This window comes from Giraffa tippelskirchi, chromosome 8 (genome assembly GCF_054371585.1).
Source record: "Giraffa tippelskirchi isolate mGirTip1 chromosome 8, T2T-mGirTip1v1.2.pri, whole genome shotgun sequence".
NCBI lineage: Eukaryota > Metazoa > Chordata > Mammalia > Artiodactyla > Giraffidae > Giraffa > Giraffa tippelskirchi.
This window is the reverse complement of record NC_137282.1, coordinates 74028489-74055130: the sequence shown is the minus strand read 5'-3', so window position 1 is coordinate 74055130 and position 26642 is coordinate 74028489. Positions and strand designations below refer to the sequence as shown.

The 26642-nt window shown below is 40.6% G+C and overlaps 1 long non-coding RNA gene across 1 annotated transcript in view; it reads right to left on the bottom strand.

Moving 5' to 3' along the window:
* LOC145516293 (uncharacterized) overlaps positions 1-25864 on the bottom strand; it is a 48513-nt gene extending 22649 nt beyond the window's left edge. The window contains exons 1-2 of the long non-coding RNA XR_014061276.1: positions 25648-25864; positions 9713-9884 (exon numbers count right to left, since the gene is read on the bottom strand). This is a non-coding gene — a long non-coding RNA (uncharacterized LOC145516293). The remainder of the gene's footprint in view (positions 1-9712; positions 9885-25647) is intronic.
* Positions 25865-26642: the final 778 nt, after the last annotated feature.

Below are 26642 nucleotides of genomic sequence, written 5' to 3'. Positions count from 1 at the left end.
CTAATAGAGTTTTGCCACGAGAACGCACTGGTAATAGCAAACACCCTATTCCAACAACACAAGAGAAGACTCTACACATGGACATCACCAGATGGTCAACACTGAAATCAGATTGATTATATTCTTTGCAGCCAAAGATGGAGAAGCTCTATACCGTCAGCAAAAACAAGACCGGGAGCTCACTGTGGCTCAGATCATGAACTGCTTATTGCCAAATTCAGACTTAAATTGAAGAAAGTAGGGAAAACCACTAGACCATTCAGGTATGACCTATATCAAATCCCTTATGAGTATACCGTGGAAGTGACAAATAGATTTAAGGATCTAGACCTAATAGACAGAGTGCCTGATGAACTATGGACAGAGGTTCGTGACATTGTACAGGAGACAGGGATCAAGAAAATCCCCACGGAAAAGAAATGCCAAAAAAAAAGCATATGCTACTGCTTATTGCCTAAAGGGATTCCCAGGTGGCTCTGACGGTAAAGAATCTGCCTGCAATGCTGGAGACCCAGGTTCAATCCCTGGGTCGGGAAGATCCCCTGGAGAAGGGAATAGCAATCCACTCCAGTATTCTTGCCTAGAGAATCCCATGGACAGAGAAGCCTGGCAGGCTACAGTCCATGGGGTCACAAAGAGTCTGACACAACTGGGTGACAAATGCTTTCACTTTCAAGGCCTAGGAGGTGTTCCATCAGTATCTGTTGAACAATATCAAGAGTATGTAGAAGAAACAATGAAATGCATCTAGAAAATTGTGGTAACCTAATAATGTGACAAAGGAAGCATAATACAGGTAAAAAATGAAGAAATCTTATCATAATTCTTATTGTTAAAGTCATACATCATTGATTTTCTTCCCAAATTTCTTTCGTGAAGTCACTATTTATATTTCTCTTTTCAGCATATTCCAGTGCTTAACACAAAAACTGAAGGTTATTCCTGCACTATTCCACTGAAATACTTTCATTTTGAAAGCAAAGAATGGCATTTTCCCAGGAAACAGGTACCTACTTGTTGAGTCTATTCCTGAACAAATCAATGGACAGTTACATTTCTTAGCAATATTTGTTCTATCGACTTTTACACTGCAGTGATAACTCAATTACCAAGGCGGAAGGTTATTTTACTTTGAAGTCATGTCAGCGTGAGGCAAGCCAAATTAAAGGGTTTGCACTCGGAAGGTAATATACATATATTTAGGCGTAGAGCTCCACGACAGCCTCGTCATATTTCAATCAGGTGAAAACGCTCTCTGGATAATCAGCGGCTGCCTGTGGTGGTGTCTGCATTCTCGCCGCCTGGGCTGCCGTGCGTCCCAGGGCCTCTCCGCATCTCAGGCACCGTCAGGCTCCTGACAGGTACCTAAGAACCCATTACTTGGGCATTCCGTGGTTTCTGCGAGGACCCTATCATCAGGAGTCGGTGTGAGGAGGGCCATCTGCCTGTACGAGCAGATTGCAACCCTTCTGGGACATGCCCTGGCACGTGGAATGACATTGGAGGAACCCAAAAGCTCTTCCAGAATTAGCATCAGCAAAGGAGCTGTGTGCATATCAGGCACTTTTCAGTGGGTCTCTACTCAATGGTAAAAATGGCAAACACAGAGCTAACTAGAGAAGCCAGTGGTGGTTTCCGCATAGGTCTCAGAAAAGAAGAGAATAACTGGGGAAACTTTCTAAAATGCCGCCTTCCTGAAATTTAACAGTTGAAGTCTCTCTTCCAGCCACTTAACGATTGCATCAGAAGGATGCAATCTGAATAAATACCAACTCAAAACAACTGTGTACAAAAATCCTGAAGGAAAACCACTGCACATAGGGAACCTGACCATTTACCCTGCAGTGAGCAGCTGGGGCCTGCCTTGGGCGACTGTTCCACAAGCCAGCCTGTTCTTTATGGGGCGAACCAGGCTGTCTCTCTGTCCCCAGGGCCAGAGGCTGCAACTGCAAGGGCCGCTCAATGGCACTATCTCCCACCAGGACCTGCACTCTGGCTCCTCCAGAAGCTACAAAGGCCCCATCTCCATGACTTCCTTATCAAAACTAGAGGGACAATGGACAGATGGATGAACAGATGGAACGATGTGTGAATAAAATATATAATTTGTATGAGCACTGAAGTGATGGCAATGTTTTGTGTTAAGTACCACACTTTATCAACAAGCCTTAGCTTAGCGGAGCTGGTTCTGGCCACTGTTTCCTGATTCCTGTTTCTTGTCATAGGTTCTGCTCAAAACTGCATCCGCTGGTGGGGAGTCTACCTGCTAGATCTCGTACTGGCTGTACACCAGTCCTGAGAGCACTAAAGTCTTCTCTATATGTGTGTGTTTCTTGGAATCTTAGCATTCTCCTCTTTGAGAAATCAGCAAACACACTGTGTGTGTGTATTTGTGTGTGTGTGTGTGTGTATTCCCGACTGACTTGAATGCATGTGTGTGTGTGAGTGTGTATATTCCCAACAGACTTCATTATGCATGTCACAATGAGATAACCCTGGTAGCTTCGTGATCTCTGCCCTCCTCAATTTTCCTCTGTGGATACAGAGGGGATCGGGCTCCTTGAAAGGTCATCTCTGGGCTGACCCCTAGTTCTCAGTCAACGCTCGCCCCTGAGGTCTGGCTCCTCATCCCTGACTCCTGGGATCCTGGGACAAGCTTACAACTGGAAAGTCTAGGATAGGTTAAGGGAACCGTCATCTCTCTGGGATAAAAATTTCCAGCAAGATATATTTTTAACTGAATTCCTTAGCTCTCAGGAATCTTACAGATCATAAACAAATTGGTAAGTGCTCTAATTTTCCAGCGGAGAAGGCAGTGGCAACACACTTCAGTACTCTCGCCTGGAAAATCCCACGGACGGAGGAGCCTGGTACGCTGCAGTCCATGGGGTTGCGAAGAGTCAGACACGACTGAGTGACTTCACTTTCACTTTTCACTTTCATGCACTGGAGAAGGAAATGGCAACCCACTCTAGTGTTCTTGCCTGGAGAATCTCAGGGACAGAGGAGCCTGGTGGGCTGCCGTCTGTGGGGTCGCACAGAGTTGGACATGACTGAAGTGACATAGCAGCAGCAGCAGCAGCTAATTTTCCAGATGAAGAAAAGTAAGTTCCAGACTAAGCTAATTTGTTAAAAACATATGGCTGGAAAATGGTCTTTTGAAGATGAATTCTAAATGGAGAAATCTTTTTCTTTGCTCCAGTATTTTCTCAGTGTCTGATCATTAATAGGAATTTATCAAATATTAATGAAATATCAAAAAATCATATTTCAATATCCAAATATATGAATATATATAGTTAAAATAGGTATGTTTTCTTTACTGAGGATCAGGAATGGCCATTTAAAACTTTAGTTTAATATTTCCCAGTTACGAAAAATACAAATGGCTTTCTCTTTGAAAATTTCACTTTGATTTTCATATGAAACTAAATTGTATTTTTCATTACAGTATGAGGCCCAATGTGGACTTAGTTATTAAATTATTGTCTGTCACAATGAATGGGCTTCCCTGATAGTTCAGTTGGTAAAGAATCTGCCTGCAATGCAGGAGACCCCAGTTCAAGAATATGCTACATATATTCAGAAGCATTCCTTTACACCTTGTAAATGCATGTACAAAAAGAACAAAAGAGATTTCCGTGCATCTGTACTCTTCAAGTACATGAACCAATGGCAAAGCTCATGATTGAAAACAACATATCCCACAGCAATAATTTAATATTTTTTGTTCATTTTCATCAAAGCCTATTTCATACTTTCTTGCATAAAGTGCCTTAATAAACATTAGGTTCCAATGGTAGGTGTGCTTAATCATTTTGCTCACACAACGGGCAGAGAAGACACTTGGAACAATATAGGCAGAATTGAAATTAGAATAATCAACATAAAATTGAGAAATCAACATCACATTTGAACCGAAATTGCACATCCACTTCATCTCACAACTATTCCTTCTCTTTTTTCACATGCAAAGACTGACATGTATGGCACGGTAGTCTCGAGGAATTCAGGATTTGTTATGAAGCTACTTTAAAAAATGTGTTACAATGAGAAAAGTGTATTTAGAGAATTTCACTGCTTCCAATAACTATTTTATATGGCAGAATTTATCTTTTAAGTTTGTACTTGTTTCCTATTTTAAAATGGAAAAAAAACAAACAATAAATGAGGTTTATGAGGATTTAAAGGTAGAATACTCATCAGAAACATATTTTAAAAGCTAGACATTTCAAGATTTATGAGTAACACATTGGCGCAAACTAAATTTTCCTTCTCAAGACAGAACATTACTGAGAAACACATCAGCCTTAGTCAGAAATTAGGCAAGTAAGAATGTCTGGCCAGGATCCCCTCTACTCCTCAACTGAGGCAACACATCCCTCTTCAAAACCTCCACATTTGTATTATTAAATACAATAAAGAGGATTCAAAAATTGAAAATCCTATTGTTATATCAGAGCTTCATAGATCAAATCCATGAATTTGAAAAATAAAATATATTACCTTTTCAACTGCTCTCTTAACTGTGTCTAGAAAAAGCAGTACTGAGTTCTTCAAAAGTAATGACAGTAAAAATGGTTACTTTGCTCTTTTTAGGTGACACTAGAGATAAAGAATCCGCCTGCTAATGCAGGAGACATAAGAGACTCAGGTTTGATCCATGTGTCAGGAAGATCTCCTGGAGGAGAGTAGGCAACCCATTCCAGTATTCACGGCTGCAGAATCCCATGGACAGAGGAGCCTGGCAGGTTACGGTCTATAGGGTCACAGTCAGACACCACTGAAGTGACTTAGCACTCACATGCAAGCTCAAAAAAGCTTAATTTTTTTAGAGACATAAACAATTGTTACTCTATATCAACAAAATGAAGGTCAAAAGAACCATAAGTCTTTGAGCAAAATTCTGTGACCTAAGGACATAAAGACGATCGTGAACACTTATTGACTGCCTACTGTGTGCATGATTTATATGCCTCCTGTGTATTCACGTATTTGGGCCAAGGGTAGTCTGTGTGTCACAGAGCAGCGGCGGGGAGGCCAGCAGGGTCCTGACTGTAGGGCATGGAATGCTCGAGCCCACCACAGTGAGAAGCAGAAGTGAGAGGATGCACAGCAAGGGCAACAGGGCAGTGCACTAATACCCTATTAGTCACCACTTCCTCCTGGGGTGCCCCATGCATTTTACTAATACTGAAAAATAACTCTGCTTTCTAAAATATATTTTCCAATTTTTTAATACTGATACATAAAAGCACTATTTTCTTCGCATGCTGATTCTATACAAAAATGTTTATTCTTGTCACAAACATTATGGAGAATTCCTTTCTTTAAAGATGTCAGAACAGATTGCTGGATGTCTGTCTAGCACATGTTTTGATTATCTGTGTCTTTCATTGTCTTTGAGCTATTTTACAACTCTCTCTGCAAAACTGATAGTAACACAAATTATATTTGTCCACAGAAATGAAAATGATATTCAACACTGGATACTGACTAGGTTTTTGCACCTGTAATGAAGGTTCACTTCAGCGTTTCCAGTTCCGTATGCGTGTGTGTTGATCGAATTCTCTGAATCAGTTGTAACAGGTTACTGGCTTCCTCCTTAATTATAAATTAAATGAATCTTTGCCATATTTTCATTTTATGTTTGAGTGTCATGACCTAACCTTTAAAGAATCGTATTTTACCATTTTAAAAGTTTGTCTTTAAATGTTCTGTTGTAATTTTTATTTGAACAATAGTAATATTTTTCATACAAAGACAACTGATTCAGGCCAATTCTCAGTATTTGCAGTTATATAATCCATAGAGTTGCTGCAAACACAGTGAGTCTTGAACAGCCGTTGGAGGGCAGACCAGGCGGGCTTTTGCCAGCCTCTGGTCACAGTATCCAAGGTCTATCAGCCCCTCAGTAACGTTCAGCCCAGCCCAATAGCACTAAATTGCGGCTGAATGAGACCATGCAACAGAGATTTCTCTATAAGGTCCACTGTGCCTTCTGGCCTTAGAACACTTCACTTCTTCCCATAGACTCACTTCAGCACTCTACTCAGAGGCCTTTTTCAAGAGAGAGATCATCAGCAAAAAGTACAGAGTGTGAAAAACATGAAATAAGGATACTACAGAAAGACACTTGTCTACACTGAGAGCTGAGACACGCCGGCATGGAACCCCAGAGGACTAATCTCAATTTCTTTTTTCCACTCATGACCACGGGCATTTGCAAGATTTCCTCACAGTTTGAAGACTGAGAGGAGCAGGCTTTTTCTGCTCCTGTCAACAGGCCCCATCTGTGTACAGATCGCAGCTGCAGCCCTGACACACCAGGCACACACAGCACCCTTCCCGATGTGGGTCTCAAGACTCCTGCCACCACCACAAAGTGACTGTCCGGGGCTGTAAACCCAGGACATACTGGAGACTCGAATTTCACTTCTAGCTATGATGTTAGAAAACTTATTTGGTTTCTAGTCATCTCCATTTTTGATGTCAAGGTTTTGGCTCAAAACCCACACATTTTTATTCTGTATTATCCAGCAGCACTGGCAATTTTTTGATGGGTGAGAGAAAAGTAGAGAAATGATTCATTACAGTCTGCCATTTCAGAACAGTACTAATTTTTCTGCTAGTGATCCTAAACTGTTGTCCATGCAATTCTTGCCTGTTACCTCCCATAGATCACAAGGCTCTTCTACGTCAGAGCCCTGCATGTGCCTGAACAGAGTCACGTCCTTCCTACAGTTTGTCTTCATGATCTGCGCTCTGACCATTTTTCTTATGTTGCCATTTCAGTCTCTAAATCTCTGTCATTTGACTTAACATTGACCTGCTTGTCTGCATTTTAAATTAATGCTAATTTATTTGGCACAAATAAGTCATAGGATTACATTGGAAAACTACTGCCAGACAGAAAGTACTTTTGAATACAATGAGATCTCCTGGCTGGCTAGTGGGACAAGTGCTCTTTTTGGCCTTCCAGGTGATGCTAGTGGTAAAGAACCTGCCTGCCAATGCAGGAGACATAAGAGACAGATTCGATTCCTGGGTCAGGAAGATCCCCTGGGGGAGGAAATGGCAACCCACTCCAGTACTCTTGCCTGGAGAATCTCACAGACAGAGGACCCTGACGGGCTACAGTCCATGAGGTTGCAAAGAGTCAGACACAACTGAAGCGACATAGAATGCACACACAAGTCATACAATTACACTGAAAAACCACTGGCATAGGCAAAGTATTTTCGAATACAATGAAAACCCCTCAGTATCTTAAAAATGTAACTGGTAGTCATATTAACATATAATAAGTACACACTGAAGTTACCTTATATAATAAATCTTAAAATAAGGTTTCTCTGTGTTGACACTAGAGTTATCATATTTGAAAGTTCTATCTTAAAAAGTTCATCTTTGTTTTTCGTAAAGAAACTGAATTTGATTTTCAGTTTATAATATATATAGGACAGTGAAACTTGTTAACTTTCTGTCAATTTCATACAATTTCCAATGTGATTCATCTGAAATCAAAATCTAATTTCCTATCCACAAGATATAATAAACACCTAATAAAATTTAATGGAAAAGATCATTTCCTATCCCCATGTGGTAATTGACAAATTAACTGGTATTACCACTAAAATCATTTTCTTCTTCTTTTTACATGTTTTCATGACTGATACTTGTTGGGACTTGGCAATTTATAGGTCAGATTAAAAATCTCAGGAATCAGTTGACAGAAATTCAATTTTAAAGTAGTTCAAACTGCGCTAATATATTATCAGAGCTGTAAAGATTATAAAGTTCAGTCTCAAACTTCTGTGACCTACAAAATGACTTATGCCAACACATGAATCCTAAATAACCGTGTTAGGGGAAAGGCTTTATAAATCAAAGTCTGGAGTAGGTTTTAATAAGGTCGCATCCCCATGTACCATTACTGTGAGAGAAGAAAAATTAGTATCTTTCACAGAGACAAAACTACACTTGAGGAAATAATTCTGGTATGATTAGCTCATGGTTCCCAGAGACGCGGCAAATGCAGAGAAGACAGGTTGAAAGAGATGGAGGTGGTACCTGACCCCAACTCCCACCAGCGGACAACACAGGCGTCCCCACATCTTCTCCACCAGACACGGCAGACGCGGACCCTCCCGCTCACACATCCGGCTCTTACAGCCACACCTATGGTCAGCTTTGTTAGGCAGAACACGTCTTGGTATTTAAAAGCAAGTGAGTATTTTTGTGTCTTTCTGAGTCTACTCCTCAAGGCCTAAGGAATATCTTTTCCCCTCTGCATCTTCTCGCTCCTGGGGTCACACCAGCAACGAGCTGCAGCCTCCCTACCAACACTTCTAAGGGCACGCTCATAGGGCAGCCATGGTTCCCTGTGTGTTCCCAGTAAGACCAGGGTCAGTTAGCCGCTGTTTTCCATTTACATCCCTAGAAACACCACTGTCATTGGCTTCAGAGAACTGTGTGCATCTCCTGTGATGACATCACCAGTTAGCCGCAGATCCCCATTTAATTCATCATTTGCACAACTTCCAGAACAGATTCCAGAGGACACCACCCTCATTCAGCAGCAGCTCCCTACCAGTCTTGAGAACACCAATGCACACACCACGGCTGCCCTCTGCAGCTCCTGGTGACACTGTGAACAAGCCTCAGATTCTTCTACATCTTAGGACGTTGTCACCATGGGACCACAGCATCCTCCTTTGCATCTCAATGATAAAGCCACCGATCTGCTGCAGCTCCCGTCTACTCCCAAGGATCCATCGGTGGGTACCCAGTACTCCCTCTGCTTTCTCCAGGGCACCACCATCATTCAGCTGCAGCTTCCCACTTACATTAGCTAAGAAGACCACCATCAGTGGGCCACCTTTTCCTATTTAGATTTGCAAGGAAATCAAACATGAGCTGCAGCTTCTGTTCACATCCCTAAGGAGACTTTCATCAATGGGGGATGGCACCCTCCCTGCCTTCCCAACACCACCACCACCAACCTGCTGCAGCTTTCCTCTAACATCCCCAAGGATAATCTCTCCTACTTGTTTCTGCAAAAAATGCCTCATCTAGGAGGACAAGACTGTGTACATCCCAACACAGCTAAGACAGCTTACAGAAAGAGAACCTGGTCATTAGGCCTGACTGTGGAATGGCTGGGGGCAGGGGCCAGCTGACAGAAATGCACCTCTGAAGTTTCTCAGGAAGTTTAACTTGGGGAACTTCATGTCTGAGTGTGTGTTTAGGGTTAGGATGGACACCTCTTGCACTTCGCCCACCAACCTGAGCTAAACCCAATGCACCCTCCTAGAGAGACCTCAGGACAGCTCCATGCTACGTGACAATCCATTCCTCAGACACGTTCGTCTCTAATGACCCGAGTGCTAGTCGCAGTTTTTACTTTTCCCAGATTTCCAGCTTAGACACGTTATATATGTCGTCGGATTTTGATCTCCCTGAAAGATAACAATGGCTTTTCTTTTAATCAATGATTGAGAAGTCAGCAAAGAAAACCTCACACAACATTAAGGAAAAACCACGTTGATAAATACTATTCCTGAGTTCAATTTCCTATAAAATGTTTGTTTTTCTCTGCAAGTTTAAGCTGTGCAATCTAAAAATCCCTTTAAACCACTTTGAAACATTTTCTCTCATTAAACTCCCCCACAGCCGCTCCGTGCGCCCACATGCCCCACGCCCATCTCACCCGCTGTCTCATCAGCCAGGGTTCCTCAGGATTTTTAACGCCGGGTGTGATCGACCTGGGAGCCTCCCGGGCCTGCTCCTTTCCCTCTGCTCAGCTGTGCTGAAATACTTGAGAACAGTTTCCATACAAGTTGCTGGTAGAATCTTGTTTTTTGTAATTTACATGTGTGAATCTGTAAAAACAAGACAGAGATTCACATGGACTGACATTATTTATGAAAAAGAGCAAAACGGAACCAACTGGCATTACCTGGAGACCATACACGCTGTACAGTTTTTGCATACTTCGATGCTAATTAAATTTGCTGCTTGCCTAAAATATAGATTTTGTTCACGTCACTCGTACACTTGTCCTTCTGTATGGTTTTTAAAACTGTAATGAAGGGGGTTCCCACAGATGGCACTGACGCCGTGTACTCATACACGGGCCAGTTCTTGCAGGTGTCTGATACAAAAAATAGACACACGAGACCAGCTTTGTCTATTGAAAATGGTGGTTCTTTAAAAACACAGAGATAACCAATTGTTATGATATATACAAACTAAGAACAGTTTCCCTAATAATAATTCTGGTTACCATGCATTGTATATATATTTTGTGCTAAGTGCTTTTTAACATTCTGCATTTAAATAGAGATCAAAAGTAATATATGTAAACACATGTTCTAATGGCTGGTGCATTTTAAGGACTCAATAAATGTTTGCTGTTTTTCTTAGGATAATGGATGCTACCATTTAATCTTCACAAGAGCCCTTTTAAGTAGGACTGTTAATGCCTCTGATTTACACATGGAGGACCTGGGCTGAGTGTGCTGACGGGTGACGTGAAGTGGTGTGGGAGGCAACGTGCTGGAACACCGACAAGGCAGGTGGATTCCCTGTGTTCCTTCCTCTGTTACGGGGGTGGGGCTGGAGCCCAGGAGACGCAGGCTCGAGGGCACGGTCACCTGTCTTCTGTCTGCCACCTCCCTGCTGCCCCCAGCCAGAAGGGCTCTTGCCAACAGATGCTGTCGGGCACACAGACAACACTGTGAACGCTTGCCTTCCTCTGCCCTCCAAGGCCCCAGAGGACAGGCTTGCTTTCCCTCTCTTTGCTTTTCTGTTTGGCCTCTCTTCTCTCCCCTCCTCCTCCATTTTTAAGTTCCCCCAGAGCTCAGCACACAGTAAGGACTTCACTTAAAACAACAACAACTAAATTAGCTTTCCCTCAAAATTATACTGGGGCTAGCAATTTGCAACTCTGTGCGGTCCTCCAGGACTCCACAGCCACGCTCTTTCTAAGGCATCACCACAGGTCATAAAGGGTTACAGATGGGCACTGCAGGTAAGCCAGGAAGGGACAAGGTTGACAGAATGTATCAAGTCTTTTGACCAAAAATGAGCGAACTCTGGTCTAGACTAAATAAGTCTCTGTTAAGTCCACAGCAATATCCACTACAGAAAGCCAGAGAGGGAGGAGGAAATAGGGGAAAACAACCTATACAGAAAGAATGCCAGCAAATAAATACACAGGGAGTAAAATCATTAGAAAGATCACCAGTTTGCAACCACCACTGTAACTGATTCTTTCAGGGATTGTCAACTGATGCTAAAATCATTTAGTGAAAAGTGCTTTCAAGAGAATGGACTATTTGCATAATATCAACACATCACAGGATAGAATAATTATTAACTACAAATGGAAAAAGCATCTTTCAATAGACAAATCTGGAGAGCACACAGAACCATCCAGAAGGACAAACTGACCTCCTGATAAGACACACTGGGAAGGAGACCAAACATTACCTGTCTGATTTCATTTCCAAAGTATTCAACCAGAACTTAATGAGGAAATAATCAGATAGCAATGCAGTTGTGTGAAAATTATGACAAAACTGCCCAGTGTGTTTAGAAACCACAGCTTATGGAAAGACAAGAACAGACAGGGTGGTGTGTGGGTGAAAGTTTGAAGAGACTTAATCACAAAGCCAAGTAAGATGCTACACTTCAATGACCATTATTAGCACAAGGAGACGTTTTATGAGTTTCATATTTTGTAGGATCAATGTTTGCTAATATTAATGTTAAATAAAATTAATTAAAGTAACGTTAGTGTTGATGTTGAATGTACTGAGTTTGATAATATTGGGATTATGCACAATGTTATGTCATAATATTTTTTCTCTAAAGATTTTTTATTCATTTTTAGGTGTGCTGGGTCTTCACTGCTGTGCAGGCTTTTCTCTAGCTGCACTGAGCGGGGGCTACCCTTCACTGAAGTGTGTGGGCTTCTCCCCACGGTGGCTTCTCTTGCTGTGGAGCACAGGCTCAAAGGTGCACGGGGGCAGGAGTTGTGGAGTGTGGGCTCTGTAGTTGCGGCTCACTGGCTCTAGAGTAGAGCATAGACTCAGTTGTGGTGGTGCATGGGCTTAGCTGTCCTGCGGCATGAGGGATCTTCCCAGCCCACGGACAGAACTGGTGTCCCCTGCATGGCAAGGCAGGTCCTTAACCACTGAGCCACCAGGGAAGCCCGATGTTTAAGCACTTGGTGCACAGGTACAATAGCAGTTTGCACAACAGTTAGCTCAGCCGACCCAGTCTTCTGCCTCCTCACTGGAGTGCGTGTTCTCTAAGGGTCAAGGGCTTCAGTTGGTCATTCCTGTGTCTTCCATCACAGGGCAGGAGCTCAGAAAGACCTTTTTAAAAGCAATTGCACTGGACTGAAAAGATGAGCATAATGACAGGGAAAAAGCATCCCTTGCTGTGGTTGACTGTGCCCATCAGGATGAGCGAGCGCACGGCATCTGTGCAAGGCTGGGGAGGATGGGGTGGCTACTATTAATAAGAGCAGCCTCTGGGCTGCGTGGGGGCTAAGGGACCACCCGCCACGGACTCATCATCAACAGCCCACGGAGCGGCACTGCTGCCTTCACTGCACACGTACACACGATAGCAGAACCTGAGGCCAGATGGGCAACTCATCAGAGACTCTGCATCCTGGGAGATGGCTGGGACCCAGGTCCACGGGGCCGCAGCACCCTGCTCTGCCACGGGAGCACTGCCACCTCAAAAGCCCTGGTGGACTCCCAGTCTCCTCCTCAGCACTGCATCCCCTTCACAAATTAGGAAGACTGGGAAACCACCCACAGCACTGAGTCCTTTCTTCATGCCCTCGGCCATGGATTTGTTCTGCTGCACCCACGTCTTCTCCAGCAGTGGACTCTCTTGAAGGTGCTTTCCAACGTGTGCTCACCGGGCTGGAAGGAACCAGAATGGCCGTCCCACTAAGAATGCAGTGTTCACATCTAGTCCTGAAATTCACTGTCACAGCACTGTCTAGGTCTCCAAGGCAAAGTCACAGGAAAGTAACTAGGATAATCCAACGCATTTTCTTAATATATATTAAGAAGATGCGTTGGATTATATATATATGTAATAATATTATATTATTATATATTATATTATTAATATTATAATATATATTATATAATACAATTATATTATATAATATATAATACAATTATAATTATACATATATATAACTATAATTATAACTATATAATAATTATATATAATATCATATATATCATATATAACATATATAATATATATACTATACTAATCTATATAAATAACACATATATGACATATATAATGTATATATAATATATATTATATATAATATATGTAATTATATATTATATATGTATTATATATAATATATAATTACATATATTATATATATTATATTATATATTATGTATATATTATATATTATGTATATTATATATTATATATTAATATACATATACTATATACAGTATATACAATATATATTAATATAAAATATATATTAATTACATATATAACATACACATTATATATATTAATACATATAACATATACATATATTATATATATTATATATATATTAAATATTATATATTATATGTGTGTATAATATATATACTATATATAATATATATTGCATATATAATATAATATAGTATAATATACTATAATACATATAGTGTATATATATAATACATATACAATATATTATAATATATTATATATAAAATATATAATATATATATTATATATTATAATATAATAATATATATACTATAATATACATATAATATATATAAAATATAATATAGTATAATATACTATAATATATACAGTATATATAATATATATACAATATATTATAATTATATAATATATAATACATATATAATGTATATAATATAATTATATAATTATAATAATTACATAATCATAAATATATTATATATTACATATATTATGTGTTATATATTATATATTATATATTTAATATATATTTATGATTATATATTATATATATAAATATATATGATATATACAATATATATAATATACATATATTACACATATAATTATACATATATGTATATATGTATTATATATATGTATATTAAACATATATACATATATATGCTATACATATATATACATGTATACATATATACACATATACATATATATACACATATATACACATATATACACATATATACATATATACATATTATATATATAAATATATATGATACATATAATATATATCATATACATATATTATACATATAATTATACATATATGTATATATGTATAATATATATACATATATAATTATATATATAAATATATACATATATACATATACACACATATATATACATATACATATATACATATATGTATATATAATATACACATATATACATTAATATAATAATATACATTTATATATATATTATATATGTTTATATATATTATATAATATATGTTTATTATATGTACTATATATCATATATAAATATATATGATATATAATACATATATGTATATTATATATTATATGTATATTATATATTTACATATATTTATATTAATACATTATATAGTATATATAATATATGTATATTATATATAATATTATTATATTAATGTATATTATATATCATATATATTTATATATAATATATTACATATATTATAGATTAATTATATATATAAATATATGTGATATATATAATATATATGTTATATATATTATATATGTTTATATATTTTTTATATAATATAATCATATATTGTATTATTATATATAATTATATATAATATATATGTTATAATTAAATATATATGATATGTATATATATAATATACATATATCATATATATTATGTATAATATATATATCATCTATATAATATATATTATATATAATATGATATATATTTTATACAATAAATGATATATATATTATATATCATATTATATATAATATATAATGACAATATAATATATAATAATATATAATGTATTATTATATTATATACATATTATATTATATATATCATATATATTATATAATATGATATATATAATATATATTTATATATATTTATTATATTTATATATATATATAAACCCTTCATATTCAATGAAAGAGACAAATCCAGATTATGACAAGTATTACCGAAAAGAAGAAAATATGTTTTCTAAAGGACAAAAATCATACAGTATAAATGATGTGTAGAAAACACTGTATTTGTACATTAGTGACTGACCCCCATGTTTAAAATAGTACTTCTGAGAAAAATTCTGTCTCTCCAAAACAGTTTCTTAGTATCACCACAGTCTGTATATATGGATGGTGGCTGTGTCCGAACATAATGTAAAGCCAAGAAAAATCTACCGTAATAACATTCTATTTACTGTTTCATATTCTGTTTCAGTCTTACAGGATTACAAAAGAAATAAATGAATACAAAGAAGAATATGTTCCATTTGAAAATATTTATTTTTAAACCTGGATCTTCCTTTTTAAAATGAGTGAAAAAAGCCAATGCATTTTCCTGTTCCTCTAAGCTGGTGAGAGGGAGGAGGGGGAAGGGTGAGCCTGAGGGCCGTGACGACCTCTGTGAGGTTCCCAGAGGAACCTCTGTGAGTCTCTCCCGGCCATTTCTGATACATTATCTCAGTCAAACCAGACTGCAACCAGACTGCACATTTTATTAAGTAAGCAAAATTAACTATCCTTTCAATAGATTATGCCATCAGACTCCACGCAGCCTATGAAAAGCACTCAAATGCTGTACTGCCCTGGAGGTTAAAGCCCATGTTCTAAACCACCGCTTTACATTAAAACCAGTCTTGCCTTATGGGATTTACCTCAGGAAACTGAACACATTAGATTAGGTTATCTTTCAACTGATATATCCATATGGAAAAACCAAAGTCAAGGGACTAGGTACACTGCCTGCAAAGTGTGTACTGGTTCCAGCGGAAGTGGTACTTTTTTACATAGTTCGGTTTTAAATATGACATAGAAAAATGCTCAATGGTTCCTAATGCTCCAACTTCTAGACCACTTATGGATTTAATCGACACTAGTGATTCTTACATACACACTCTCAGATCACACTGCCTACAGTGTGACTCTTTCCTACAGGCCCCCCACCCCTCTCAGATACTGCAAAGCCATGCCAGCCAAAGCCCTGCCACCCCCCCCTCAGCAGGAAGCGGGCTCTGTGCCCACCTTCACCTTGAGCTGCAGCACCCCAGGGTCCCTCTGTTCAGACTGGACGTGTCGGCTCCTCCAACCTCGTGAAGCCAGTCATGGATAACACCACATGCAGCTGAGCTCTCCAGCGATGACCGGATCACATGATCTCACAGAAATATTTAATTGGCTCAGTTAACAAAAAAATCATCTGGAGATTTTTGGGCCATCTGGAGAAAAAGGCTCTGGTTCTACATTTTCCACATTATTTTTTTAATTTTGAAAAATCAAAGAAGTCAAAAGTCAGGGTCTATGCAAAAAATTATTCTTCACTGACTGCCAATATTTGACAAAGACAAAACCTCACCCTTGATCCAAACATATTTAGAAATTATTTAGGAGGTTAAGGATCTCTCTTCTGTTGAAAAATAATTGTGAGATTGTGAAATATGATGGAGAATAAGAATTTCCATCACATGTTTTATATTCAAACGTGCTATTCTAAGTTATTCAGTTGCTTTAAATTCTGTAGTTGTTGTGGTCAAGAAAAAAATGCCTTGTCATTCCACGAGGCTGGAAATTAACCGTGTATTTCTGTGGTTTTACCCCTCAGGACCACCAGTGATTCACATTAAATCTTCTGGCCCCTATTAATAGTTACTGATATTTTAAATGTTAATTTACAAAAGGAATCAGAACTGGAGGCTTTGCTGGCTATGGTCAAGCAAACATGGCTGCTCTGCTGAGTCATAGACTGCGTAAGTGTACCAGGAGCCCAGTGCTGGCAAGGGGGAAGTGGCTGCAGTGGATGGCAGGACCCCAGGAGAAGAGAACCTTGGAGCGTCAAGGGACTTAACTGACCCCACAGGGAATGGACGGAGAAAGGCCTGCTGCGGATGGACCTGTAGGGGATGAGCAGAAACGTTTGTGAGAAAGCGGGCTTGCTGTGAGTTTCTGTAATCCTCCTGATCCGGCAGAATTTAGCTTACCATCTTCCAGGACTGGAATGGATTAGCCTTCCCCAGGTCCATCCCATGAAAGAAACACTCAGGCTGCGTGTGCTCCAGACAGAAGCGCTGAGCAGGACATGGCCTCGGCCACAGGCAGGGGCTCGGAGCACGCCCAGGGCAAGGGGCAGGCCTCCAGGAAATGTGAGTTTCACATTGCCTCTGGAGTATTAGACACGCCATTTCAGTAACCACGCTGTTATTTACTCTCCTCTGTTTTCAAAATGCTGATTGCCATCCACACACAATTGTTTGAAAAACAATGACATAAAAGCTGGTATCCAAACAGCCTGCTCCAGTGTCTAGGCCAGGACTGGGATAGGCAGATTCAGAGTCTGCTAGGCTGGGGAAGGACACAGCTGTGGCCAGAAGCATCTCAATTTCCTGAGGCCACCATAGCCACCAGCTTTGATGCTATCAAAATCCACTTTATCATCTCAGGACTTTACAGTATCCACTTAATCATCCTCATCCATGGAGAAGGAAATGGCAACCTACTCCAGTATTCTTGCCTGGAAAAGTCCATGGACAGAGGAGCCTGGTGGGCTGCAGTCCATGGGGTAACATGACTGAGCATGAATGCATGAGGGTGGAGGGAGATGGGTTGGTAGCAATAAACTGAGAGAACTAAAAAAAAAAAAATCATCCTCATCCAGATGGCCCCTTAGGACCACTTTTTAACAACAGCTACTCAGGAAAGATGGAGAAGAAAATAGCAACCCACTCCAATATTCTTGCCTGGGAAATCCCATGACAGAGAAGCCTGGCGGACCACAGTCTACAGGATCACAAAGAGTCAGACAGAACTTAGCGACCGAGTGCACACTCATGTACTCTTGGGAAAGAATGAACATTCAAACACATTCACCTTGTATTCTTCTTTGACAAAGACCCAGAACTAGTTTCCATAATTAATACAAACTCAAGAACATCCTCAATTTATATTAAGCCAAAGATGTAGTACTATCAACATGCTAACATCTTTCATTACTAAATACTGGAAAAAACTGAGTGTTTTGTGGAACCTTCATCCCAGCAAGGAGAAGGCATTGGCAACCCACTCCAGTACTCTTGCCTGGAAAATCCCATGGATGGAGGAGCCTGGCGGGCTGCAGTCCATGGGGTCGCTAAGAGTCGGACACGACTGAGCGACTTCACTTTCACTTTTCACTTGGACACATTGGAGAAGGAAATGGCAACCTGCTCCAGTGTTCTTGCCTGGAGAATCCCAGGGACAGGGGAGCCTGGTGGGCTGCCGTCTATGGGGTCGCACAGAGTCGGACATGACTGAAGCAACTTAGCAGCAACAGCAGCAGCAGCATCCCAGCAAGGCTAACTTCCCAAAAGGCTGACCTCACTCGGTTCCCGCTTCATACACAGAGGAAAGGCAGATCCATGCTGGGACCCCCAGGATCCCACAAGAAAGCCATTACCCAATTCAGAGACCTTGACTGTAACACACTTTGGATGAATTTAACCTAAAAGGCAGTATGATGTGCGCACAACCAAAGAACAACACAAGTGCTGGAGTAAATAAGGTGCAGACACCTGAGAAGTGACCAGGTTACAGCCGGAGGCTGAGCGTGGGGACAGGAGGCCCATGGGGGGTCAGGAGGCTGTTTGGTCGTGTCAGGTAACTGAATCCATGGCTGGGATGTGGTAGCAGGTTTCTCACAAGTGTGACGGGCACTAGAGAGGAGATGTGACTTAGAACTGCCATGAGCCACAAGAAGGGGCCTGAGGAATGCCTCTGTGTGCTTGCCCGCTAGCAAAATACGTGCATGTGTGATGAGATCTTACAGCTTGCATTTTATATTATTAGCCATGAGACTAATACCTATTAGTCTATCAAAGAACAAACTGGATCCAAATTTTGCTTCTGGCATTGAATACGTTACAGTTACCCGCTCAGATGTCTCCAGCTTTTAACTAGTATCTATGAAAGAGACCTTTAACATGTGTCATAGGCCCAGTTTCCAAAATAGCCTTCCCTTTTTATGTCCTTCTGAGAAGTCTCTTGGATGCTGCAGAAGACCAGGTCAGACCTCTCTCTGACAGGGTTTGTTCAGAAGGCCCAGGGAAAGCATGCAAGCTCCACCGACCAGGACTTTTGTTCCCCAAGTCTAGATTTTACAATGTCCTGTCAGAAGGCAGGAACAGGGGAAGACTGAACTGCTTCTAGAGCTTCACTTCTGTTCTTGGAAAGGCTCCACTTGGGAGACCAGTACAGCTGTTTTCATTTCCTCAAGAACCAGGTAGCCACCCAAATGGTATGGAGGCCACCCCCACCCAACTACGTTCTCCCCAGTCTGCTTCTTCAAACTGGGGATGGTCTCCAACTATTATAGAGAATCCCCCACAGACTGCTTGGTTCATGACCCTGTTTCTGGGAAGGTGCTATTTCTGGACATAAGCGCCAGTGTGGTGACCTCCTGGCTTCCTTGTGCTCCCTCAGCCCCCAGCTCGGGATCCCAGCAGCATCACTCCCGGCTGCATGCGGTGTCTCCTCTTCTCCTCACACCATTTCCCTGGTGTGCGTGTCTGGGTTCAAACTCTTCCTTTTTATAAGGACATCAGTCATACTGATTTAGGATCCACCCAAAGACCTCATTTTTCTCCTGATAATCTCTGTAAAGATCCTATAGAGGTCCTGTAAGATCACATTCGGAGGGAGGAGGGATTAAGATTCCAACACATTTTATGGGAAGAACACAATTGAACCCAGCAAAACAATGAGACAATTCTGAAAACAGGGAATATAAAAGTTAATTTTTAACCATTTTATTTATGTATTTATTTATTTGACTGTTTCAGGTCTTAGTTGCAGTGTGCAGACTTAGCTGCCCATTAGCATGTTGAATCTCAGTTCCTGACCAGGGATCAAACCCACATGCACTGCTTTGGAAGGTAGATCCTTAACCACTGAAGCACCAGAGAAGTCCTTAAAAAGGTTCATTTATACTTTATTTGCCTTAGACATTTCTGCAAGTTAAAAATAAATATCTTCCTATGAACCTTAATTTAATGATTCTAATCTGTGTTAAACAGACAGAAGCCAGAAACACCAGTTCTTTTCTCCTAAGATACACATTTTAATAATCAAATTCCTAAATGCTTTTATCTATACCAATTTTCTATCTTTGCTTTCACGTCACATGAAATATTTTAGCCAACACCTTTTCTTCTCTGATGTGCCAGGATTTCTAAAACTGTGTGGCATAAAATTATCATACTGGATTACCGAAAGATAGAAAGAGAACTTAAATAGACATACATAATTGAAAAAGAAAAAGCCCACAAAAGAAACATTCTGTATTTTTAGTCACCACGTTAATTAAAAGCATGTTTCTATTCTCTTAAACCTGCTCTCTGTCCGAGAGCTACCTGAACTCTTCCGTAGGCTTTTCCACAAGGACCACATTTCAAAACCTATCATCTCCCGTTTCCAGCTGAAATGCCTTGTTCCACTAACATCAGTGATATTCTACTCGTCTATATTTAACTCTCTCCAGCCTGACTATGCAATTCTGTCAAGCTGTGTGTTTCACAAAACTATATTTATACCTTCAAGGTTATTAGAGCTTATTTTACATGTCCTGATTTAAACTGACTTCCCCCTAAATCCTAGCGGCAAATGTTCTCAAGAGAACGACTCACTTCCAGACATCTGCCTGGTGCCCAGATGTGGACAGAGGTGTGCCAGTGTGGCTCACTCCTGGAAAGGATGGAGAGGAGGTTTCTGCTGCCTAGCAACGCTGTCCTCAGGACCACAGGAGACTCCATATCAGAAGGGCAGTGTCAGTAACTCTGCAGAGCAGGGACACAGAAGGGAGAACCTACCTTAGCTACCTGACGCAAATCCAGGACACATGGGCACATGTGCCAATACCAGAGATTAGTTAGTTATATGTAGATTGAAAACAACTCGTATGGTCTACTCATGATTGAAATTATCAGGCTCTTTTTTTCTGCTTCTAGCTCAAGTTATTTCTGGAGATACTGACTCATTATTAACAGGTACAGTATGAGGAATGAAACATAAATAAATATCTTTCTCTTACTGAAAGACACTCTGGAAAGAGAGCTAATGAAATCCCCAATTTCAGCTAAAACTGGCTCAGTGATCGATCTGCATGGTGTGTGGGTGTCATTCAGTTTTGACTGTCACCCAGTACCTCACATAATGCTTAAGATCTTGAAATACACCCTCATAGTCTTTGAAAGAGTCAAAATGATATTTCTTATTGCTTCAGTTCAGTCACTCAGTCATGTGTGACCCCATGGACTGCAGTACACCAGGCTTCCCTGTCCATCACCAACTCCTAGAGTTTACCCAAATTCATATCCATTGTGTCGGTGATGCCATCCAACCATCTCATCCTTTGTCTTCCCCTTCTCTTCTTATTGCTAATTTCATTTTTATCTACTGCAATGAAAGCTACATTAAAATTTCATAGCATATACTATTTGTTAAGTTTCCACTAGCTGTACCACATCTATCGATAAATAAAAGTGTGAAGTAAATGTATTAGGTATTTGACACTAATGGAACTTTTATTCTCTTTCCATCCCACAACCTCATCCCAGGATCCTACCTCTGAATTCTAGGGCTTCCAGGAGCTGGTCCTGGTTAATTACACTGACAAACTGTGCATGCGTGCTAAGTTGCTTCAGTTGTTTCCGTTCTTTGCAACACTATGGACTATAGCCCACCAGGCTCCTTTGTCCATGGGATACTCCAGGTAAGAATACTGGAGTGGCTTGCCATGCCCTCCTCCAGGGGATCTTCCTGACCCAGGGATCAAATCCAGATCTCCTGCATCGGCAGGCAGGTTCTTTATCACTAGCACCATCTGGGAAGCCCCAATTGTGCCCACGTCCATGCTTTAATATAGATTTACAAAAAAAAAGAAAAAAGCACTATTATAAATCTTCAAAACACAGCTTATTTTCTTCATGTAAAATGCAGTGGCAAAGGAGAGATACTTCCAAGAAGATGAGTTACTTAATCCACTTGTTCATTTATTTTAGAGTACAGGTAAAGATGCTGAGGTATTAGACATCAAGAGGAAATGTCTCCCGTCCTCAGAGTGACCACACTCTCCTGGGGGTGACAGGCAACCTCTCAAGTGTCAACTAAAACTGATGTGACAGGTGAGAAGCAGAGGAAGAGACCAGCCTGGCTAACTGTGAGGGGAGCCTATGCAATTTCACATGGAATAACTCTGCAGTGACCCTCGTAATATGAAGCAGTTTTTACTTGAATAAAATTGAGGGGTGGCCCCCTCTATTACAATTCTCTTTTTACAATACAAAGAGAAAGGTAAATCAGGTTGTTAGTACTAGGTGCTCTGAAAAGCAATTTCATTCTGAATATTCCACACTGACTGTACTTAAACTCTTGTCTTCAAGGATCTCTGGGGGAGGCGGGGAACATACTCATACGCAGGACTATATGAGCCGGCTCCTCCATCTTCCTCAGGAAAGCCTGGCCTTCACCTCAGAAGCCCACATTGTTCCGACATCGTGCTCATTAATTTCTTAACCTGGTCCATTCTAATAATGCAAAGCTGCTGCTAAGTCGCTTCAGTCGTGTCCGACTCTGTGTGACCCCATAGACAGCAGCCCACCAGGCTCCTCCGTCCCTGGGATTCTCCAGGCAAGAACACTGGAGTGGGTTGCCATTTCCTTCTCCAATGCATGAAAGTGAAAAGTGAAAATGAAATCGCTCAGTCGTGTCCGACTCGTAGCGACCCCATGGACTGCAGCCCACCAGGCTCCTCCATCCATGGGATTTTCCAGGCAAGAGTACCGGAGTGGGGTGCCATTGCCTTCTCCCAATAATGCAAAGCAGTTTTACTCAATTATTACTCTGAAGCTCCAGTGAAGAATTTTATCATTTCTAATCAAATCATTTAAATACTAATGGGACTAAAAATGGTCCAGCACTTCTGAATTACCTGGCCTCTCTCCGTAGGAATATTAGTCAAAACTGGACCTCCTTTCTCTCAGCTGATCCTTCTCTCAAATAACAATGGCATTAAAATTCCAATTTTATGAGGTAGCTTGCCACTATGCACTGGCATGCCAAGAATTATTTTCTAAATTGAGCATCCAAGGTCCTGTCCATACTCCTCACCCCGGACACTCAGAGTCAGAGCTCGTGGGCAGCTGTAATGCTGTGCTCTGCGTGTTTGGGAGAGACAGTCCGCCACGGTTTCTCTCAAAGTCAGGTACACCTGTCTGTCTGACAGCTGGAATTGCCCTCTTCACTAAACCCAGTTAATTTCCTATATTTTTAACATTTTCCTCCCACAGTGACTGTTAGCTGAAAGGTAGGACACTTGCTCCTGAAGTACGAAAAGGAGATGTTCTAGTTCTACTCGATGTTCTCTTACATGTGCTAAAATCTCCACCTCTTTGTCTACCTTTTACCTACTTATTTTTCTTTGCTTCCTTCTTCCCCTCTTCCTCCTCCTTGGTGTCTCTCTCTCTCCCCCTCCCCACCTCACACACACCCCCCACATGTATATCTGGGGAAGATGCTGATAAGACTGCTATTCCTTACAATCCCCAGGTCTCTATAGATGGCAATCTTGCAAACAGTGTGTGATCTCCTCTCTGGGAGCCTGTTACCCTTCTGGGAAAACAAGACAGTTGCAGTTTAGCAGTAACGAGATTTCCCAGGCACTACTAAAACCTAACTATAATATTTTTTCTTGAGAAATTTAATCATCAACACAATTGATAGTTCATACTCTGTAAGTTGGAGTTCATTTTATGTTACAAAAATGTTCACAGCCAATAAATTGAAGTCACAAATGCTCCACTCTCAGAGTTATTAAACATAAAAACTCTTTTATGTCCCCAGGGTCTGCAGAACTCACTGTACTAAGTACTTCATTGCATTCCTGGAAATTAACAGCAAAATTGCATGAATTGGTAAGTGTAGATTCATGTGTCTAAATCCATTTATCTGATCCTTTCTTGACTTAAAATCTTAGTATCTCGTTCATCATGTATTTTGCATTACTTTTCAGTTTTTAAAATACCACATGAAGTATTTATCTGGATTACAGAATTTATTGGTGCACCCCTAAATTCTGGATCCGATTTAACAGCTTCACTTGCCACACCCTGTCCCAGTCCTGGCAAGACAACCTGACTTTAGTTTAAGTTCTAAAGCGATTGAGGATTTCACCCTGGTTTTTCGTTTTCTTTTTTTACACAGTAATTAGTGTTAAGGGTAAGAAAAAGATTGTTGCTATTGTTCAGTGGCTCAGTCCTGTCCGACTCTTTGCAACCCCATCAACTGCAGCACGTCAGGCTTCCCCGCCCTTCACTATCTCCTGGAGTCTACTCAGATTCATGTCCATTGAGTCAGGGATGCCATCCAACCATCTCATCCTCTTCTCCATCACCACTAACCAAAAAATATCAACACAGATGTAAAACATGTTCTTCATTTTGTGTCCAGAATATCCCAACTCTGGTTTATTCTGAGCCATCTCAGATTTTTCAGCGTAGATTTAAGTTAAACCACAAAAAATATTAATAAAAGGTAGGAAATTGTGATAAAATATTAAGGAAGTGAGGCAAAGCATTAAGGGTCAACTTCCAGCTCTAGTCCCACCATCGACATGATCCCATCGCCTTAAACCTCAACCACACTGCCCCCTTTTGGGGACAATACATACCAGTAGTGTGAAGAAGCTTTTCATTCAGGATAAAATAAAAGCAAGCAATTGAAATAAAAATAAGGAGGCAGAAAGTGTGAACAAGGTTATATGTAAGAAGAGTATATAAATACATTACCACCCGTGACATACACAGCTGGACAGATAGGAATTGCCAGTTTTTTGGTATTCACACCAGAGGTCAAACCTGGAGGCAGGGGCTCTGCCCTGCCAGGCTTGGGAGTGTGGACTCCACTCTGAGTTGCTCCCATCTGCTCAGTCTCATCACCCAAGAACCCCGCCCCCATCACACCACCCGCCTGCCCGTTTCCTGTCTCCAGGGCTCAGTGCTTCCCCGCCAGAAAGACAAGCAGTTCCTTCCTTCTTTTTCCGCTTCAGGAGACAATTTCAGGTGACAGACACCCAGGACAACTTAGCACAGAGCAGAAAACTGAGTATAAAACTCCCAGAGGGGAATTTTTTAAAAGGCCATTAAGTTTCCTAAAGGATAAAATAAATGTGAAAAATCTCATAGGTTGGTGCTGTTTCCTGGTATGTAATAGTCATAATCATAACAGCCAATGAACAGAACTAATAAATGACACTCCTATAGTCTCTCTTCCTTCTAGGCTCAGTCATGTACATCTCTTCACCTCTGTCCTCACATTTCAATCTCAGTGTCCCCACACGGCTGAGGATAATGTTAAAACTTACAGAGACGGTAGTTCCTCGAGGTCCCAGCAAAGAAACGTGAATTTCCGTTTCCTGTGCCTCAGTCCTTTTCTATTCCAACCACATCTCACCATTTTACTTAAAATACATGCATGTAGGTACCGTGTTAATAAAACAGAGCATTACAGCAACAGGAACTCCCCTGGCTCGCTGGGGGCAGTTCTGAGTGCTCACGGGTGTTGCTCCGCGGCAGTTTCTCGAGGGTAACAGACATGCTCGGCACCTCAGTCGCAGGTGCGCCTGCCGCCCGCGCGTCTGTCCACGCCGTGAGTCCCGCGAGCACCGCCTCAACACTGGGGGCACAAGCTGTAGGGTAAGGGAGTCAGAGAAGGCAAGGTTCGGAAAAAGAACAAGACCGGCACTTGACAGGAACAGATCACCTTTAATGAGGCGAGAAGGGGCAGCAGTCAGATTAGTGAGCTGCTGCACTAACCCAAGAAAAGAGTAAGTATATATAGGCATGTATGTGGAAACCTGCTGTCTTAAGGGGGCCTGTCCTTCTCCAAGGTTGTTCGGAGTACTTCTCTCTTAAATGGCTGGGGCAAGGAATTCTGGAGATCAGCCAGAGGCTGGGAGCTGGGCGTAATCAACCTTAATGTCCATTTTTTTTCTTCGGGTGAGAGAGTTCTTTGTTTTGCATAAAATGGTGGGGAGGACCTGAAGGGGAGTTTTAATTCCAGGCTATTTTGAGCCATGTAACTTTCCTTCACTTCAGACCCTAAGGAATATATATAAAAAGAGAAAGAGAGATGGGCATTGTCAATGTTCAGGGATTCTTCGTGCTGATATATGAGGGTCAGGGGTTTGCGATCTGGGAGGAAGGAAGTCTAAGGCCCTTCGTGTTGATTTTCTATTCTAGCCGTCAGGGTCTCAAGAAAAAGAACAGTCTTGACTTGGTCTGGGAAATGGCTCAGATTGGGTCTTGGAGGAATCCCTGGAAAAGATTAAACAAACAAGGCCCAAAGGTGAGTAGGAGG